General features: G+C 31.6%; 1 protein-coding gene across 1 annotated transcript in view; it reads right to left on the bottom strand.

The window, feature by feature from the left end:
- The window catches only part of LOC107442483 (diuretic hormone receptor), a 167,894-nt gene extending 161,287 nt beyond the window's left edge, over positions 1-6,607 (bottom strand). Inside the window, exon 1 of the mRNA XM_087157248.1 lies at positions 6,471-6,607. The gene's annotated coding sequence lies outside the window, so the exon portion shown is untranslated. The remainder of the gene's footprint in view (positions 1-6,470) is intronic.
- Positions 6,608-6,824: the final 217 nt, after the last annotated feature.

Below are 6,824 nucleotides of genomic sequence, written 5' to 3' on the forward strand. Positions count from 1 at the left end.
CTCATGATCACTCCTAATATTTATCCCTAGTGTCATGACAGCTCAGGGATATGTTCGTGACATAATTTTGCCACATCTGTTGTCTTTTATGACATAGCTCTCAGGGGCCAATTTTCAACAAGCAATGCTTGGCCACACACAGCAAGGTTGTCACAGACCTCCACCACATTATCCTTCTTGCCTGAAATGGTCGATTTCCAGATTTGTCACCGAAGGAGCAGATCTGGGACCACTTGAGACGGAAAGTTGGACAGTCTTCGAGTTTAGTCGATTTAGCTGTGTTTTCACAGCTACAGTGGAACGATATGCCGCAAAACACCATAAAGGACTCGTATGCTTCAATACGAGAGCGTATCGTGACCTGCATTCTAGCTAGAGGCTTCCCAAGAGGGTACTAATTGTAAAAAATTGTTTTATTTTGACATCTCTTTCTAATCAACCCATTCTTGAACAAGTTAACGAATATGTTTTTTTAATATCCAACATATTTTGTAGTTTAGATACATTTTTGCGGGGAGACTAAAATTTTATATTTTTTAGTATTGATTATTTTTTTTTACTTTTTAAATAAATAAAAAATATTTTTAAAGGCTGTCTCTTATTATCGTCCAAACGATATTTAATATTTATTTACAAAATTTAAAAAAATATAGGATTTATGCTTTCGGAATATAGCTGTTTCCAAATGTTTTACAATAGTTTGCAACTTTCACTATGTTAAAATCACAAATAAATCTTTTATAGAAATATTATACCAATCAAATATTTCCATGGTGATGTTTAAAACAGTACGCTGTAGTTGACGAATCGAGTGTTAGCATCAGCTTGCTATTATTTGAAACTATGGTCAGCTTTCATGGCTTAAAATCAAAGTACTTTTTATTTAAATTTTTCTGCAATCAATAAATAAGAATGTTTTTATTTTGCCATTTTGCTTTTGCAAAACAATTATTTTTCATGTTTGCTTCAAATATATTCAAAATTAATTTACACTGATGAAAACAATTAAAGGAACGAACGGTAGTTTTCTTCTTTTTTAAAAAAGAACAATATAAATGACGCGATGTGGGGCGTGATAAGTGATGCTAATAGATCAGATGAAAGCTAAGCTCTTCCCGTACACCTCTGCCACATAGTGGCCTGTGACATCATGATCGTGTTCTTGTTGAGGTACTTCATTAATTTATTCGCCGAAACTGGTACTGTAAGGACATTTAAACATCGAAGCCTAGTTTGATCCTTGCTTTTTGAATTTCTGTGCTACCCATCACTAAATGGGTTGGACGTACGAACATTAGTCTTTAGAGCTGCCACTTGTATACCACAAAATGACAGAAATTTGGAACTCTCGAGGCGGGCCAATCACAAGCTATATGTAGTAGGGACATCGGAAATTCGAGAAATGTGTTGTCCATTCTGTGGAAGCAGTTCGCGGAGATAGGAACAGTGGTCTGCCACCTGTTCAATGCCACGAAAGTGCAACAACGCCGTCTCAAGACCATTATTTTACACTTCTATAGCCAAAACAGATAGGTTTGGGACAACGACACAACTGTATCACAACCTGAATACTGCAACAGAAATATCCATTTCACGGATAACAGTCACCGAGAAACTTAATGCACGTGGCCTGCATGCCAGGAGCTGTGTAGTCTGCATCCCTTTGACTGTGGACAAAAAAAAATCCATCTAGCATGGTTCCAAGAACACCCGTCTAGGACAGAAGATGATTGGGTGAGGAATTTCTTCCGTGGTGAGTCCCGATTTAGTCTGGAGTGTGACTCGAGACGCCTTTTCACCTGGAGAGATTTCAGGAGTCGAAATATGCCAGCTAACATTGTTGAGAAAGATCACTATAATCAAGATGGTCTGATAGTATGGGCAGGCATCATTGCAGACTGACATACCGACCTTCACGAGCTCGATAGAGGTACTCTGATAGGTCAACGGTACATTGACGAGATCCTTCACTCTATGCGAGAATCTTCCCCAAGCACATGGATCAAATTTCCTCTTCATGGACGATAACCACAGCCCATACAGGGCTGAGTTGACCGAAGAATATCTAGTATGGGAGAATTTCCCATTATTTTAATCCCATCGAACACGTATGGGACGCAGTTGAACTCTCAGTTGTATCTCAAAGACCATCTCTATTGACCGTCAATGAACTTAAGGGTGCCATGGTGTAAGAGTGGGTATGGTTGCCCCAGGGATTAATAAGAACCCTGGTAAACAGTATGAAACACCTATGTGAGAGTCGTGTAGCTGTTACAGCCAATTATACACCCTCTTATTATATAATTTTGTAACTGTCGTTGAACAGATGAACCAATTTTGTGTTTACAACTAACAATGTTGAACTCCTAGAAATTTTGAATCCACTCCAGAAGACTACACTACAGAAGATCCACTCCAGAACTGCTAGCTAAGGTATGTTAGATAAATTTGCCTTTGTGGAGTACTTTTTGATAGAGTTAACCCACATTTGTGTTATATATAGATTAAAACCACGAACACCTCCCACGTTTAACCTGACGGTAGAGACTAACCTATGATCCGTCTACCACTGAGGATATTTTACGTCAGCATTTTGGTCAGTGTGAGCCGGGTGCGGAATTTGCATCAACCAGCCATTGCTGGGATTTGAACCAGGGTCACGTTATTGGAAAGCGAGTGCTCTATCCCCTGAGTCACCATGGCTCATACACATGTACGAGTACATATGTTAAACCCATAGGAAGATGATCAATACTAGAATTTCAGTATGTAAGTCGCAAGCATTACTATTTCATACGACAATGTAAAAAAAAAAATTACGCTTGTAATAGATATGTTATGTAGTCAACGCCGTACTCAAGGCAGGTGGCAGGGAGAGGAACCATTGTCCTGTGGCTCGGTACTGTTGACCTTAACAAACTTTTTTACAAAAAATATAGTGTTTATTAGTTTCTTTTTTTAAAAAAAGGAAAATTGCAGAGGATTTCCTTACATCTAAATAATTGTTTCTGGCTTTTTATATAAATTTTATTTCCGTGTGTTTCACCTTTAACCTATTTATGTAAATCAAAATATTTAAGCGTACAATAACGAGACTTTTTATCCTCAGATAAGGCTATGTAAATATATTTTTTAAGGTTTTTTGTTATTAATTTAAGTATGGTCAAGAAGTTTCTGATTTTCAAAGAACTTGAGTTTTAACACACATTTCAATCTATAAAATTTTGAATAACAAAATTTAAACAGATTCAATATACTAGTGTCTGAGTAATTCACGTTTATCAATACGACTTATTTAAATCTCATTACTTAGAAATTAATAGTTTAATTTCACTTAAATTTTCTTTTTTGTCATTTAAAATTGCTTAGTTCAAAATGAGATGAAAATTCGCATAATTTCCAATTCAAAACTTTTTCGACCATTCTTAAAATTAATAAACTTTAAATAAATGTGTTCTATAATTTGTGTACAAAAATCTTTCGCTTCTCTAAAATATGTCAATTAATGCAAAAATTTTACATTCTGGGGTACAAAATTTTGTCTGCTTTTCCAACTGCACTATCATAGCCGTTTCTTTTAGATTGCGTTTATCCTCCAAATGCGTCGATATACGTCAAAGAAAGAACGTACACTGCAAAAAATTCCGGATTAACTTGCGATTAAAAGAAACAGACTCAGAGTACCGGTATTTTTTGCCGCAATATCCATACTGTAAATAAAAGCCTGATATACCGTAATTCTTACTGTGATATTTATTGCAAAATGATTGAATAACTTTAATTAAATAAATAATATTGTAAGAATTATGGCCTAAAAGTTTACGGTAAAATTGGATTTTATGAATGCTGAACTCAGTATGTACTTTACTATAATTTGAACTGGAATAGTTTACAGTGTATATTAAAAGAAAATATGCTCTTTTTTGTCTGATATCGTAGCTTAAAATATTATCTGCACAAATTAATTCGCATATTTACGCTCAATTTCTGAAATTATCAAGATTGCAGTTTAGTCCGTGAATCATTGCATAAAAGTTAAAGTGTTCTGTTTTTCTTTTTCTTCTTTTATTTTGTGCACTGTAGTCCATAAATAACAAAGAAAATTATAAGATTACGGCTCAAAATGTATTTCATTCAGGATATTTCTTCCTTAAATTGCTTATCCACTTAAGTAATTGCGATTAATTTTACGTGGTTTGTTTATGTTTCCCCATCGGATATTTCCGCTTTTAGATTTGCTCTTTATATTTGTCGCTTACAGTTTGTTATCTTTCTTTACTATCATAAATCAGTCGAACCTTATTTATGAGACACATTAATTAATTAATATTAAAATCAGTTTGTTGCATCAAAAAGAAATAAACCGCTCGTTAAATAAAATGCATTTTTTAATTTTATATAGTTTTATTTGGTAATTAAAATTTCATAAAACCTCTTTCAGTACTCAAAAAGTACTCTTAATAAATCTAAAACATTGCATCACAGCATACAACTGACATATTCTCAAATATCCCCAAAACATTTCAAAGCTATATCATAAGTAGTTTCTTAGAAAAGGTACATCGAAAAAAATCAGTTTCATCATTGCTGATATATGCCCTTCTGACTTCCCTTAGAAAAATTATTTGAGCGAAAATGTTTAAATTATATCGAACTTTATTGATGTTATAGGCCAAAAATAGGGCAACCAATTTTTACTCTAAAAAAAGTAGTTTGTTTATATAGTTTCCCCCGCTACTAAAAGATTTCTTTGAGAAATTAATTATTCTGTAGAGCTCTCAGCAAGTTATATTAATCAAGTGCCTTATAAACGCCATACTCCAAGTCCATAAAAGTATGGAAAAATGGTTTTCATGATTAAAATCGGCAACCTCAATATTAATTTAATCAGTTTAAGCATATTCGGTGTAAAAGGTTTGGGGAACTTCCATTTAAATAAATCCAATTCTTGAATGTAACAACTTAATAATATGTAAAAATACATGAAATATACGAGCAAATACGTGTAATTGATATGTCTTCATTGTATTTGTATGTTATAAAGTCATTTAAAAATAAATACAGTAGGTTTCACAATTTAGTACACTGTAAAAAATTTCGGATTTAATTACGGTATAAATAATCGACACTTTCAGTGCATCTTACGTAAAATTTACAGTGTAATTTTACACATCGACAAAATATCGACAACTAATTAAAAATAAAACAAGTACTAATAAAAATACAGTATTATGAATAGATGTTCAATAATTTAATTTTTTTTAAATGCCAAATGTTTTTCAAAACTATTTTTTAAAAATTATTAAAGAATTTATATTTTATTAAAATAATGATATGCATAACTCGGAACTATAGGAAGTTTCAGCCTGCAACATTAGGTTGCAATGAAAAGGCAATAAAATAGGGAACAAAATTTATTGTATATTAAACTACATAAAACTTTTCTTTTTTTTTTTAAATTTTTGTGGAACAGAAAGTTAGGAGAAAGGTAAAAGAATAATAACAATAAGAAAAGAGACAAAATCATGAAGAAAAACATATGTTATGCAACGCCTACTAAAACGTACGTTACATTAAAACGTAAAACTTTTATAAAAAATAATTTTGATAGACAAACATTTTTTCAAACATCATCGATAAACACATAGAGGAAGTTTTACCAAATGTAATATGGAAAGAAAGAGAAAGTTTTCGATTAAAGTGTTACGTTAAAAATCCTATCATTATTTAAGACGTAGTTTATTTAAAAAAATATAACAAGTTTGTTAAGTAAATTTTAAGTAAAGTTAAAGCTTTCGTGAAAAGTTTTCTTTTTAATACTAGAATAGTTACGTTTTAAAATTTATACTTGTTAGTTTTTTTTAATATATTTGCAGTATTATTAGTTTATGATAAGGCAAGGATCAGTGTCAATTTCTCATAATAGTCATAATTAATTTAAAAACTGCTATTCTATAATAAGCAATTGGATTTAATTTAATGAAATGTCGTAAAAAATTTTTTTCACAGAAAAAAATTATTATAGAGAATTCATGATTGTAACAGGTAATAAATACGTAAGGAGATATAAAAAATACATCTATATAGTTATTTTGTATAAATTTAAAACAATTGAAACTCATTTATTGATTAATGCAATATAGTTACCAAAAATATAATTTTTTTTCAATATTGGAACTTTTAAATGTTTATTTTCTTGTAATTTAAAACAAAAACCAGTATATTAATGATACTGATAATTTTTTAAATCCTAAATATGTAGAAGTAAACATTAATTTTTTTATATAAAAACACAAATAATAAACCGTTTTTTTACATATAAATAATAATTAATTTTTCTCCAATGTGGCACATTTTTTTTAATGATAATTGGAAATTGTTTGCAAATAATAAAACTTATCTTAAACAATAAACTACACAATAAATAATAGCCTTTTTTAAGTAATACATTTAAATTTAGGGTAACATACCTTTCTTCTTCGATAAATTAACAGGTGAAGGTAAGCGCTGTTCGGTCAATCGCAAACTTTTCTTCCCTCGTAGAATAGTTTAGCAAAGAAAATCAGCTAGCTGTGAGATAGCGGGAATCGGAGTAAAAGCTTACCCCGTGTACAGAGGGGTATGAGATCGCACGCTCCTTTCTGCCTGCTCAGAGCTCCACCTACAGGTCTGATTGCCCCTCTTAAAAACTTGTTTTCTTTCCAAAAAGCAGGGATAATTTTATTTCCTGACATAAGAAAATATTTGGATGAAAACTTGTCAAAAGCAGAAGTCCTTTTCACGATTTCTTTTTATCAATCGGAATTGGATCGGGATGGATTTAA

This window comes from Parasteatoda tepidariorum, chromosome 2 (genome assembly GCF_982258835.1).
Source record: "Parasteatoda tepidariorum strain Cologne lab strain chromosome 2, Ptep-v5.0, whole genome shotgun sequence".
Lineage (NCBI taxonomy): Eukaryota > Metazoa > Arthropoda > Arachnida > Araneae > Theridiidae > Parasteatoda > Parasteatoda tepidariorum.